The 14,583-nt window shown below is 44.1% G+C and overlaps 3 non-coding genes across 3 annotated transcripts; 1 reads left to right on the top strand and 2 right to left on the bottom strand.

The window, feature by feature from the left end:
• Positions 1–301: 301 nt before the first annotated feature.
• On the top strand, positions 302–408 carry LOC120256449. The gene has a single exon (XR_005535309.1). It is a non-coding gene; the product is annotated as a small nucleolar RNA R71 (small nucleolar RNA).
• A 6,189-nt stretch (positions 409–6,597) lies between these two features.
• Positions 6,598–6,704, bottom strand: LOC120256447. The gene has a single exon (XR_005535307.1). It is a non-coding gene; the product is annotated as a small nucleolar RNA R71 (small nucleolar RNA).
• Positions 6,705–10,542: 3,838 nt separating this feature from the next.
• LOC120256448 lies at positions 10,543–10,649 on the bottom strand. Its single transcript, XR_005535308.1, has one exon. It is a non-coding gene; the product is annotated as a small nucleolar RNA R71 (small nucleolar RNA).
• Positions 10,650–14,583: the final 3,934 nt, after the last annotated feature.

Here is a 14,583-nt window from a genome sequence, read left to right as displayed (position 1 = left end):
ATCACACCCGGTGCAAGTAATGACGGGCGCTACTATGTTCAAAGTTAGAAGATCTAACTTCTCACTCAATGATTCCACTTGAGACGCCAACGAAGTCACTAAATCTATCTCATGGAGACCGGCCACCTTTTTCTTCTCCCTGGCATTCCATTGGTAGCTGTTTCACCCCATTTCTTCAATTAATTGACAGGCCTCACTGGGGGCCTTACTACCTAAAGTACCTCATGCTGCCGCATCCAAGAGTTGCCTTGTACTTGGATTCAGACCGTTGTAGAAGGTCTGAACAATCATCCACTCCGGGAATCCTTGTTGTGGGCACTTTCTCAGGAGCTCCTTGAACCTTTCCCACATCTCAAATAGACACTCCAATTCCAATTGTACAAAGGACGCGATCTCATTCTTAAGCTTTGCAGGTTTTCCGGGAGGAAAATAACGGGCAAGAAATGATTCTACCATCTCCTCCCATGTGGTAATTGATGCTCTAGGCAATGAGTGTAGCCATTGCTTTGCTCTCCCTTTCAAGGAAAATGGGAAGGCTCTCAACTTGATGGCATCATCTGTTACCCCATTTATCTTCAGCGTATCACACACGTCGAAAACATTCTCTATATGACTGTTTGGATTCTCATCGGCCAAACTATTAAACTGTGCGGTTTGCTGCAACATGTGAATGAATGCCGGCTTCAGCTCAAAGTTCACGCAACTAAGCCCTAGATGTTAAAATCACTTCAACGGTTCACTCCGTTGCACTCGCAAATAAGCCCCAGCAGAATGTCATCCCTTAGCCCATTCACTCTACTATGGCCGCAAAGAACTCTTGAACGTGGAGGTAGGATAGATCACACCGGAGGGGAAAGGGGACGCTGCGCTACCTCTCGACTCACAATCTCAACCCTCTCCAATCTAGCTTTGTCTAACTCTCATGGTGTGTCACTCACTTACAAGAGTTACCAAGAAGAACTCTCAACACTAGTGTCACTTTAGGGGAGTATTCATACAATGAAGCATACAATATTAGAATGCACAATAAACATCAATTAATTGAAAGCATAATAAAGGGATTAAATGAAACAAATACATCCTAGGGCTCACAAATACCCAAGTACCCACTAGGGGTTTAGCTCTCCATGGAGCTAGATACAATCTGTGAAATCGAATGTAAAAACAAAGAAACCATAGAAAACCCCATCATTACTCATGGTGATGGCCTTGTGGAGAGTCCTCTACTCGTCGCAAGGGTCCCTTTGACCGGCCTAGGATACACCTCGCCGGATCGGTGTGGACGAAAGCTCTCCCACTAACCTTCTTCCGAACGACACGCAATGTCAGAGTCGTAGAACCTCTCCAAAGCCCTAGCCAATACCTCTATAAACCCTAGCCGCACCCTTCTCTCAAGTTGGGGAAAAGATGCAAAAAAGAATGCTAAAATCGGCATTTAAAGGGCTGGAATCGGGATTTCACACGCCCGTGTGAGCGCCCCTGTGGATTTTTCACATGGGCGTGTGGAAATTCTACACGCCCGTGTGGATTCTCTTTTTTCCAGTTTTCTCGGCCGGCTGTGAACAGTGCTGGTATAGTAATCTTGCTACAGTTTGCTATAGTACCCTACTACAGTGCTAGCCCAAAATACTCTCGAATCCATGCTTTCATCGAGGTAATGCAAACGGACACACGTTTACGTCGTGGATCGCTCTGCTTCTTCAATAACAGACATGTTAGTGGAGATCTTATTCTATATGCACAAGTCAGAATGCTTGAATGTGGCTGCCCTTGTACCCCTCCAAATAGTTGTGCTAACTCGAATACGAGGAGGTTGGCACACATTCCCGCATCTCGAACCCGACCTATGTCTTCGCGTTTGAACCTTAGCAAGATTTCCTCTAAATTGGTGCATTACGACCCACATTGGCTTCTTTCTCTCATATTCGGACTCACAACCCTACCTGCATCAAAGTAACATAAATACACCCATATTAGCATTAAAACTTGAGAAAAGTAATTATCAACACAAGGAAAGAACGCTTCGCATTCTTATCACACAAGCACTTATCAACACTCCCGTGCAAATATTCCCCACGGTCGTGGATCACTACTGGACAGTTCACAGGGGCAGATGCATGCCCCTGTGTATTCTCTGGATGGAGGAAAGCTCTTCTGTAGGGATCCACATGGGCGTGCGGAAAATACCCACGCCCGTGCGTTCGTCACAGGATGGCCCACATGGGTGAGTCCACGCCCCTGTGCTTTCTCTAGACAAACTCACAGTGAAGATCCACGGGCATTCAGAAATTCCACATGCCCGTGCATTTTCTCTGGATGGCTTAAAAACTCTGCAGGCTCTGTAGAAAATTCTTGAACATGTATAAACACTCAGACCCTGCCCTACTATGCAAAATACACCAGTGAAACACGAGAAACTAGCTCACACTACCAAAAACTTTGCCAAAACACATTTGAGCACAAGATGACACCAAAAACCCACAAGAAAATCACAATAAAAGCATCTAAAAATGAAGACACCAACACTCAAATTCTTATTCATGCAAACACTAAACTAACAACTACGAAAATAGTAAATGCTTGGGTTGTCTCCCAAGAAGGGCTTGTTTAATGTCACTATGCTTGATGTACCTTGTCTTACCTCATGGGGGCTCATAGATGAAGGTTTTCCTCTTACCCATGATATGAAAACACGATGAGCAAAGTCTCTTGAGGGTAGAGAGGAAGTTATCGGGTTTTATACCACTTAACAAGGGTTCATCCACCTTGTCCGGTTCTTGCACATCTCTAACAGCCTTGGAGCGTTTCTTGTGCCATCTCCTCGCCCTCTTTATCTTCCAGAGCACTTTCTTCATAATCCCCAGAGTAGATGGTACTTCTTCCTTTAGACCAAGCATTAACACTTCTTCGTTCTCCATCTCTTGGTCTAGCAACCCCTCCTATTGGTACGGATTGAACATTTCCTACATATATTCATCAATTATCTTATTAGTATTGTCAAGAAAGTAAAGAGTATCATCAAAGTGAATAGAATGTCGTATGGCTTCGGTGAGCTTGTATGTGAGCTTATCATCTCCAACCCTCAGTGTCAACTCCCCGCCATCCATTTAGATCAATACCTTGGAAGTGAGCAAGAATGGCCTCCCAAGTATCAAAGGAACATCTGCATCCTCATCGACGTCTAACACCATGAAATCTGCTGGAAATATATACTTGTCAACTTTGACAAGCATATCTTCAATGATGCCCTAGGATGTCTCACGGTTCGGTCAGCCAATTGCAATGTCATCGGAGTAGGCCTAGGCTCTCCCAAGCCTAGCTTCTGAAAGAAGGAATATGGCATAACGTTGATACTGGCCCCTATTTTTGCCAATGCCATTTCTTCACCCAAGTTGCCAATGTTGCACGGAATGATGAAGCTTCCGGAGTCTTTCTTCTTGTTCGGTATATTCTTTTGTAAGACCACCGAGCAAGATGCATCTAGAATCACAGAGGCACTCTCCTCCAATTTCCTTTTGTTGGTCAACAAATCTTTCAAGAACTTAGCGTACCTAGGCATTTGGGATAATGCCTCAACAAAGGGAATGTTTATATGTAGTTGCCTAAAGAAACCCATAAACTTCTTGTACTGCTCATCCACTTGGTCATTCTTCAATCAAGAGGGATAAGGAATTCTTTGCTTGTAAGATGGGGGTGTCACCTTTTTCTCCTTGGTTGCTCCCTTCTCAACCTTTATGTCCTCTAATGCTTTAACATTGGTCTTCTCAATTGGAAGCCTACCATCAAACTCACGACCACTTCTTAAAGTGATCGCCTTCAAATGCTCTAATGAATTTGTCTCGATATTACTTAGCAAGCTTCCCTGTGGTCTTTCTGATAGAGAATTCATAATTTGCCGCACTTGATTTTCTAGGTTGTGCAATAAAGTAGTGTGGTTGCAAAGTGTAACCTCGACCAACTGGAACTGTGTATCTGATAATTGCACAAATCTAGTCAAGGCTTTCTCTAAGTCGGTCATTCAGGTTTCCAAGCCAGACACTTTATTTTCCAAGTTTGGTTTGTTGTTTGATAAGTGCTTGTGTGATAAGAATGTGATGTGTTCTTTCCTTATGATGAGCATTACTTTTATAGGGTTTTAATGCTAATATGTGTGTATTTATGTTACTTTCATGCAAATAGGGTTGTGAGGCAAAATATTAGAGAAAGAAGCTAATGTGGATCGTAAATGCACCATTTAAAGGAAATCTTGAGAAGGTTCAAAGGCGAAGACATAAGTCGGGTTCAAAATGCGGGAATGTGTGCCAACCTCCTCATATTCAAGTTAGCATAACGATTTGGAGGGCCACAAGGGCAGTCACATTCAAGCATTCTAGCTTGTGCATGTATAGCAAGATCTCCACCAACATGTCCATTTTTGAAGAAGCAAAGCGATCTACGACATAAACGTGTGCCCATTTATGTTACCTCGATGAAAGTATAGATTCAGGAGTGTTTTGGGAAGGTACTGTAGCAGGGCACTGTAGCAAAACACTATAGTAGGTACCGTTCACAGCCGGCCGAAGAAGGATGAAAACAGAGAATCCACACGCCCATGTGAAAAATCCACAGGGGCACCCACAGGGTCGTGTGGATTCCCGATTCCGGCCCTTTAAAAGCCGATTTCAGCCCCGATTTGAGCCCTGATTTCAGCATTCTTTTCTGTATATTTTCCCCAACTTGAGTGAAGGCTTCAGCTAGGGTTTTGAGAGGTATTATCTAGGTATTTGGAGTGGTTCTATGGCTCTGACATCGCACTCCGTTTGGAAGAAGGTTAGTGCGAGAGCTTTCATCGGCACCGATCCAGCGAGTTGTATCATAGGCCAGACAAAGGGACACTTGGATGAGTAGAGGACTCTCCACAAGACCATCGCCATGACTATCGAGGGGGTTTCCTATGGATTCTTTGGTTTTACATTTGATTTCATTGATTGTAATTAGCTCCATGGAGAGGTAAACCCCCTAGTGGGTACTTGGGTATTTATGAACCCTAGGATGTATTTGTTTCATTGAACCTCTTTATTATGATTTCAATTAATTGATGTTTTATTTGAATTCCAATATTGAATGCTTGATTGTATGAATACTCCCTTAGAGTGGCACTAGGGTTGAGAGTTCTTGTTGGTAACCCTTGTGAGTGAGTGACACACCACGAGAGTTACACAAATATATACATTGGAGAGGGTTGAGAGGGTGAGTTGAGAGGTAGCGGAGGGTCCCCTTTCCCCTCCGATGTGATTTATTCTACCTCCATTTCCTCAAGTTCTTTATGGTCAGAGTAGAGTGAATGGGCTAAAGCATGACCTTCCGCTGGGGTTTAGTTGGGGTGCAACGGAGTGAAGCGTTAAAGTGATTTTTACACCTAGGGCTTAATTATGGGTAGGCACCTTCCACCTGGACCAAAGGGTTAGGTCTACATCTAGGAAGAGGATTTATCACTTGGAGTCCCTAGAACTCATTACAATTCTATACCAGTGCAAAGTTGAGATGTTATTCAATTTCTCCTCCTGCACATGTATAGAGTTAGGCATGGTTGACCTTAGATTTTGGACCATGTATTTAAAGATCTCCATAACTCATTATTGCATTGGTTAGAAAGTATAATAGAGTGTTCTTGCACTTGAAATGATTGTCCTAGGTGGAACAATAGCCGGGTACCCCATTTATATCGATTGCCTTACTTTTCCTTTACTCGTGCTCTCTTTCTTGTTCTTTTACTTTTGTTATTTCACATCTCGTCACACATATCACTATTCATCTTTCACTTAGTTATGAAACAATTTAAGTGTTTTTATTCCCTACTCCCTATGGATATGATATCCCACTAATCTGGGATTTTATTACTTCGATAAACCCGTGCACTTGCGGGAAATACGCAAGGGGCGGTGTCAAGTTTTTTGCGCCATTGCCAGGGAGTAGATGTTTAGTGATAATTTGCACTTTGTTTTCTTAGCTATTTATTCATTCATTCTACTTCATTTCTTCTTATTCTATCATCGTTCTGATTTCTTTTTCTTTCTTTTTGGTGCAGCTCCAGGTTATGACCCGAGGGAACCCTCAATATTGATTGAAGGAGATCCCGAGCTTGAATGTGCACTTAGAAGAAAAGGGAAAGAACCTGTGCAAGAACCGTCTAATCTAGTTGATTTGGAAGTAGAAGAATCTAAAAACATGGTTGAACAGAATAAGCAACAGCGGACATTATCCGATTATCCAAGACCATCGGTATTGGGGACACAATTGAGTATTGTGCGTCCCCTGATTACAACTCAGAACTTTGAGCTAAAGCCGGCATTCATCCACATGTTGCAGTAATCTGCACAGTTCATTAGTTTGGCCAATGAGGATTCAAACAGTCATATAGAGAACTTTCTCGAGGTGTGTGATATGCTTAAGATAAATGGGGTGACAGACGATGCCATCAAGTTGAGAGCCTTCCTATTATCCTTAAAGGAGAAAGCGAAGCTGTGGCTACACTCATTACCTAGAGCATCGATTACCACATAGGAGGAGTTGGTAGAAGCTTTTCTGGCCCATTATTTACCTCCCAGAAAATCTGCAAAGCTTAGAAATGAGATATCATCCTTTGTACAGTCAGAATTGGAGACTTTATTTGAGACGTGGGAAAGGTTCAAGGAGCTCCTGAGAAAGTGCCCGCAACACGATTTCCCGGAGAGGATAATTTTTCAGACCTTTTCCAACGGGTTGAATCCGAGTACAAGGCATCTCTTGGATCCAGCAGTAGGAGGTAAAATAGCTACCAATGGAATACTAGGGAGAAGAAAAAGGTGGCTGGGCTCCATGAGATAGATGCAGTAACTTCATTGGCGGCTCAAGTGGAATCATTGAGTAAGAAGTTAGATCTTCTAACTTCGAATAAAGTGGCGACTGTGACTACTAACACCGGGTGTGGTGAAGGAAATGCTCCCTCCGATTGCCCGATTTCTATTGGTGATTTATCTTCGGTTGAGAATGTCGATTTTGTGGGTAATGCAATGAGGAACCAAGGGAATTTATATACCAACACCTACAATCCGGGTTTGAAGAATCATCCCAATTTTTTGTGGATCAACCAAGGTCCACAAAAGGACATGGGGCCACCGGGTTTCCAACAACAACAAGCCCCAAACATGGAAAACCGAGTTTCGGGTTTCGAGACCCGAATGACTGATTTATTAAAGGTCTTGACTAGGTTTGTGCAATCATCAGATACAAGGTTTCAATCAGTCGAGGCAACACTTCACAACCACGCCACCTCTTTGTACAATCTTGAAAATCAAGTAGGGCAGATTTCTTTATTGGAAAGGCCACAAGGAAGCTTACCGAGTAATACCGAGACTAATCCTAGAGAGCATGTGAAGGCGATCACTTTGAGAAGTGGTCATGAGGTTGAAGGTAGGTTTCCAAGCGAGAGGCCCAATGAACACACACCCAAGGTTATATTTTGAGGAGGGAGCAAGCAAAGAGAAAGAGGTGGCACACTCACCTTTCAAGCCAAGAATCCCTTATCCTTCTATATTTAAGAATGACCAAGGGGATGAACAGTACAAGAAGTTCCTGAGTTTGTTCAAGCAACTCCACATCAATATTCCTTTTATTGAGGCATTGGTCCAAATGCCTAAGTATGCAAAATTCTTAAAGACTTGTTGACTAACAAGAGGAAGTTAGAGGAAAGTGCTTCAGTGATCTAAGATGCTTCTTGCTCGGCGGTGTTGCAAAAGAACATGCCGAACAAGAAGAAATACTGGGGAAGCTTCATCATTCAGTGTAATATTGGCAATTTGGGTTAAGAAATGGCATTGGCAGACTCAGGGGCTAGTATCAACATCATTCCATACACCTTCTTTCTGAAGCTAGGCTTGGACGAGCCTAGACCCACTCAGATGACTTTGCAATTGGCGGATCAAATGGTGAGACATTCGAGGAGTATCATCGAAGATGTGCTTGTCAAGGTGGATGATAAGTGCTTGTGCGATATGAATGCGAAGTGTTCATTCCTTATGTTGAGCATTACTTTTCTCAGGTTTTTACATTAATATGTGTGTTTTTATGTCACTTTTATGCAGGTATGGTTGTGAGGCTGAGTATGAAGGAAATAAGCCAATGTGGATCATAATGCACCTATTTTGGAGGAGATCTTACTAAGGTTCAAACGCGAAGACATAGGACAGGTGTGAGATGCTAGAGTGTGTGCCAACCTCCTCGCATTCAAGTGAGCACATCCATTTGGAGGGGCACAAAGGCAGTCACACTCGAGCATTCCGTCTTATGTATATAAGAACAAGAGCTCCACCAACATATATATCATTGAAGAAGCAAGTGATTCACGACGTGAACGTGTGCCCATTTGTGTTACCCCGATGAAAGTATGGAATTAGGAAGTTATTCAGGTCGAAGACTGTAGCAGAGAAATGTAGCAACAATATAGCAAGTATTGTAGCAGCACTGTTCACAGCTGGCCGAGAAACCATAGAAACAGAGAATCCACACGGGCGTGTGGAAATTATCCACGCCCGTGTGGAAATTATGCACGGGCGTGTGTATTGTCCAGGCCCGTGGAGTCGCCCGATTCCAGCCCTATTTAAAGCCGATTCAACCCCGATTTTGGTATTCTTTTCTCCATCTTTTCCCCAACTTGTGAGAGGGCTTTGCCTAGTGTTTCGTGGGGTATTAGCCAAGGTTTTGGAGAGGTTCTATGGCTCTGACATCGTGATTCCATTAGGAAGAAGGTTGGTAGGGGAGCTTCGATCGAGGCGTATCCTATACCGAACGAAGGAATCCTTGGACGACGAGTAGAGGACTTTCCACAAGAGCATCGACACGACCATCGAGGTGGTTTCTTTATGGATTCATTGCTTTTACATTCGATTTCTTTGATTGTACTTAGCTCCATGGAGAGCTAAACCCCTAGTGGGTACTTGGGTGATTGTGAAACCTAGGATGTATTCGTTTTATCGAACTTCTTTATTATGCTTCAAATAAATTGATGTTTATTGTGAGTTCCAACCTTGAATGCTTGATTGTATGAACATTTCCCCTAGAGTGACACTAGGGTTGAGAGTTCTTGTTGGTAACCTTGTGAGTGAGTGACACACCACGAGCGTTAGACAAAGCTAGGTTGGAGAGGGTTGAGAGGGTGAGTCGAGAGGTACAGGAGCGTCGCCTTTCCCCTCTTACATGATAGATTCTACCTCCATTCCTCGAGTTCTTTGTGGCCATAATTGAGTGAATGGTCTAAGGGATGAACCTCCACTGGGGCCTAGTTGCGCGTGCAATGGAGTGAAGCGTTGAGGTGATCTTAGTATCTAGGGCTTAATTGTGGCTAGGGACCTTCCGCCTGGACCAAAAGGTTAGGTCTAAATCTAGGAAGAGATTTATCACTTGGAATCCCTAGAGCTCATTGCAACTCTATGTGAGTACGAGGTGTTGAGATTGTTCGATTTCTCCTCCGGGACATGTATAGAGTTAGGCATAGTTGACCTTAGATTTGGGACTATGTATGCAAGGATTTCCATGACTCACCATTGCATCGATTAGGATGTATATTAGAGGGTTCTTGCACTTGAAACGATTATCCTAGGTGAAGCATCATCCGAGTACCCCATCTTTATCGATTGCCTTGCCTCCTCCTTACTTTTGCTATCTTACTTGTTGCTTTTAATTTCTGAGAATTGAATCATTACCACACTTATCATTGTTAATACTCCACATAGCTAAGAATCGAATTAAGTGTCTTTACTCCCTACTCTCTGTAGATTTGACCCCGCTCATCCGGGATTATTACTTCGACAAACCCGTGCACTTGCGGGATATACGCAAGGGGACCTTGTCAAGTTTTTTTCTCCGTTGCCAGGGAGCTAGGCGTTTATAGATACTTTGCACTTTGTTTTCTTAGCTATTTCACCACACAATCTAATTCATATCTTCTTATTCTCTCATCGTTCTGATTTTCTTTTTCTTTATTTTTGGTGCAGCTCCAGGTTATGACACAAGGAAATCCATCAATATTGATTGAAGGAGACCCTGAGTTTGAATGTACACTTAGAAGAAAAGGGAAAGAACCTGTGCAATAACAGCATAATCTAGCTGATTTGGATGTAGAAGGATCTGAAAACATGGCAGAACAAAATGAACAACAACGAACACTATCCGATTATGCCAGACCTTCAGTGTTGGGGACACTATCGAGTATTGTGCGTCCCCCCAATTACAGCTCAAAACTTAGAGCTAAAGCCGGCATTCATCCATGTGCTGCAGCAGTCCGCACAATTTAACGGTTTGGCCGATGAGGATCGAAACAGTCACATAGAGAGCTTCCTCAAGATGTGCGACATGCTGAAGATAAATGGTGTGACGGATGATGCCATCAAATTGAGAGCCTTCCCATTTTCCTTAAAGGGGAAAGCAAAGCAGTGGCTACACTCATTACCTAGAGCATCAATCACTACATGGGAGGAAATGGTAGAAGCTTTTCTAGCCTGTTATTTCCCTCCCGGAAAATCAGCAAAGCTTAGGAATGACATCTCATCCTTTGTGCAGTTGGAATTGGAGTCTCTATTTGAGACATGCGAAAGGTTCAAGGAACTCCTGTGAAAGTGTCCGCAACACGGATTCCCGGAGTGGATGATTGTTCAAACCTTCTACAATGGTTTGAACCCGAGTACAAGGCAACTCTTGAATGCGGCGGCAGGAGGTACCTTAGGTAGTAAGACCCCCGATGAGGCTCATCAATTGATTGAGGAAATGGGGTTAAATAGCTACCAGTGGAATGCTAGGGACAAGAAAAAGATGGCCTGTCTCCATGAAATTGATGCGGTAACTTCATTGGTAGCCCAAGTGGAGAGTTTGAGTAAGAAGGTAGATCTTATAGTTTCGAATAGAGTTGCGGCCATGACCAATTGCACCGGTTGTGGTGGAGGACATGCTCCCTCCGATTGCCCAATCGTCATTGGTGATGCTTCTTCAATTGAGAACATTGACTTTGTAGGTAATGGAATGAGACCTCAAGGGAATCCATATAGCAACACCTACAATTCAGGTTGGAAGAATCATCCCAACTTTTCATGGAGTAATCAAGGACCACAGAAGACTATGGGGCCATCGGGTTTCCAACAACAACAACAAGCCCCTCAAGTGGAAAAAGCAAATTTCGAGGCTTGGAAACCCGAATGACGATTTGGAAAAAGCACTTGGCTAGATTTGTTCGATCGCCAAATACAAGGTTTGAATCGATCGAGGCTACACTTCGCAATCACACCGCCTCCTTGCACAATCTTGAAAATCAAGTGGGGCAAATTGTGAAGTCTCTCTCCGAAAGGCCACATGGAAGTTTACCAAGCAACACGTAAAACCAACCCTAGAGAACATGTGAAGGTGATCACTTTGAGAAGTGGTCGTGAGGTTGAAGGGATGCTTTCCGAGTGAGAAGCCGAAAGAACATGCACCCGAGGTTATAGAGGTTGAGGAGGGAGCAAACAAAGAGAAAGAGGTGGCAACCCCACCTTTCAAGCCAAGAATCCCTTATCCCTCTAGATTGAAGAATGACTAAGGGGATGAACAGTATTAGTAGTTCCTGAGTTTATTCAAGCAACTCCACATCAACATTCCATTTGTTGAGGCATTGGCTCAAATGCCTAAGTATATGAAGTTCCTGAAAGACCTATTGACCAACAAGAGGAAATTGGAGGAGAGTGCTTCAGTGGTGCTTAATGCTTCATGCTAGGCGGTGTTGCAAAAGAACATGCCGAACAAGAAGAAAGACCCGTGAAGCTTCATCATTCCGTGTAACATCGACAACTTAGGTGAGGAAATGGCTTTGCCGGATTCAGGGGAGAGCATCAACGTCATGCCATATACTTTCTTCCAAAAGCTAGGCTTTGGTGAGCCTAGGCCTACTCAGATGACTTTACAATTGGCGGACCGAACGGTACGACATCCGAGAGGCATCATTGAAGACGTGCTTATCAAGGTGGACAAGTACATTTTTTCAGTTGACTTTGTAGTGCTAGATGTCGATGAGGATGCAGATGTACCCTTGATACTTGGGAGACCGTTCTTGCAGACTTCCAAAGCATTGATTGACATGGACGGCGGGGAGCTCACATTGAGAGTTGGAGATGATAAGCTCACATACCTCCATGCTGAAGCCATGCGGCATTCTCTCGATTTTGATGATACTCTATACTTTCTGGACATTACTGATGAAATTGTTGATGAATATATGCAGGAAATGTTCAACCAGGATCCATATGAAGGATTGTTCAACCAAGAGTAGAGCAATGAAGAAGTAATGATGCTTGGTTCGACAGAAGAAGTAACATTTACACCGGGGATCTTGAAGAAGGTGCTCAGGAAAATGAAGAGGGCTCGAAGACGCCACCGAAAACGCTCCAAGACTGTTGGAGACGTAAATGAGTTAGGGAAGTTGGATGAACCATTGCTAGGTGGTCCGAAGCCCGAGAGTACATCCTCTATCCTCAAGAGACTTTGCTCATCATGCTTCCAAGAAATGGGTAAGAGGGCAACCTTCATTCATGAACCCCCGTGAGGTAAGAAAGATACGTCAAGCTTAGTGACGTTAAACAAGCGCTTCTTGGGAGGCAACCCAAGTGTTTACTGTTTTCTTACTTTTTAGTTTAGTTTGTTACATGAATAAATTGTTAAGTGTTGGTGTTTCAATTCTTTTTGAGTGCTTGTGCTGCGATTTTGTTGTGGGTTTTTAAAAGAATTCATTGTGTGTTTTGTTGAGAATTGGCGAAGTTTGGTCGTTTGATTTCTATTTCGTGTTTTTTCTGTTAAATTTTGCATAATAGGGTAGGCTCTGAGTGTGTAAACATGTTCAGAATATTTCTGCAGAGCCTGCAGGTTTTTTCTAAGTCATCCAGAGAAAACACACGGGCGTATGGAATTTTTGCACGCCCGTGGATGTGTACTGTGAGCTCATCCAGAGAGGGCACAGGGTCGTGCGGCTGCCCCTGTGGATGACCATGCGACTGGCGCACGCCCGTGGGTAATTTCCGCACGGGCGTGTGAATTCTTGCAGAGTTGGGCAGATTTTCCCGAGAACACACAGGGGCGTGGACTCGCCCCTGTGGGTGACCTTGTGAACCACGCACGGGCGTGGGTAATTTCCGCACGCCCGTGCGAAACTCTGCAGGTTGCTCCCTCCATCCTGAGAAAACACAGGGGCGTGCGGCTGCCCCTGTGAGTTGGGCATGTGAATGTCCACGCCCGTTGGGAATTTCTGCACGGGCGTGCGTAAGACATGATATTTTTCTCGTTTGTTCATGGAAGCCACAGGGGCGTGCGTCTGGCCATGTGGGTCTGGCGCACGGGCGTGGATATTTTCCGCACGCCCGTGGGAGATCGTTCTAAGTCAGTGAGAGTTTTTTCGAGAGCGCACAGGGGCGTGCGTACGCGCCTGTGGAGCTTTTGAAGTGAGGCACACGGCCGTGGGGAATTTCCACACGGCCGTGTGGATTCACAGAATGTCAAAAGTCGTGAGTTTTGTTTCAAAGAGGATGATTTCTCTCCCTCTTCACGACTCCTTTTCACTTGAAAACACTCTCACGATACTCTCTGAGTCCATTGCGCCAGTTTGGTGGGATTTTAGCAAAGTTTTCTGGCCGGCTCTTCATTTTCTCACTTCTCTTCATCGGTAAATCCCTTTTTATCATCTTCTTCATCAATTCATGATTTCATTCGATTAATCTAGTTAATAATGCTTCGTTTCTTCAATCGGAACAATGATTTATGTTTAGAACGAAGTTAGAGATTTTATTGAGTTGTATTTTTGGATTGTTGATGCCTGGCCGTGCGGTTTTCATGCCTCGTGAATCCACACGGGCGTGCGGAAATTGCACACAACCGTGTGGATTTCTGCAGTATTGTTTTATCAACTTGTTTGACCAATTTTGTTTAAATTTTGCAAATCATGGCACCTAGGTCAAAGAAGCAAGCTGATAAGAGGCCACGTGAGTCATCCACTGAGACCGAGGGAATGCGATTTGCGATTTCCGAACATCAGGTCCGTTATGAGCAATTGTCGAGACTCTGTTTCAGACAGACTCGATTTCTGGATGCTACTATACTGCGGGAGCTTCAGCAGGGTGATGAGTTCGCCGAGGAGATCGAGGATCTAGTTTCAGAAGGCGGTTGGCGGCAGTTGTTGACTATTAGAGAGCCAGCCATCCGAGAGTTTACACTGGAGGTTCTCTCCTCGTTCGAGTTTGATAGAGCGTATGCGAGCTTTGACAGTTTGGGTACCATTTAGTTCAGAGTATTTGGATGCCACCATAGCTTGAGCATTACGCAGTTTTCCGTACTGCTTGGCTTATACGAGGAGGCATTCACAGCTACAGAGGAGTATGCACAGTTACCTACTGATTATCCTGGAACCTTGACCCCGCAGAGAGCTTACAGAGTGCTATGTGGTCAAGGTCAGTACGAGCCGGGGGTGTCCAAGGCCACGTGCCTTTCCCGACCTGCCAACAGATATTTGCACGCCATCATGAGTAGGTCGGTGAATGGCCGTGGTGACAGTACTGG

This window comes from Dioscorea cayenensis, unplaced genomic scaffold (genome assembly GCF_009730915.1).
Source record: "Dioscorea cayenensis subsp. rotundata cultivar TDr96_F1 unplaced genomic scaffold, TDr96_F1_v2_PseudoChromosome.rev07_lg8_w22 25.fasta BLBR01001449.1, whole genome shotgun sequence".
Lineage (NCBI taxonomy): Eukaryota > Viridiplantae > Streptophyta > Magnoliopsida > Dioscoreales > Dioscoreaceae > Dioscorea > Dioscorea cayenensis.
Note: the sequence above shows the minus strand (reverse complement) of the source record. Positions and strands in the feature narration are given on the sequence as shown.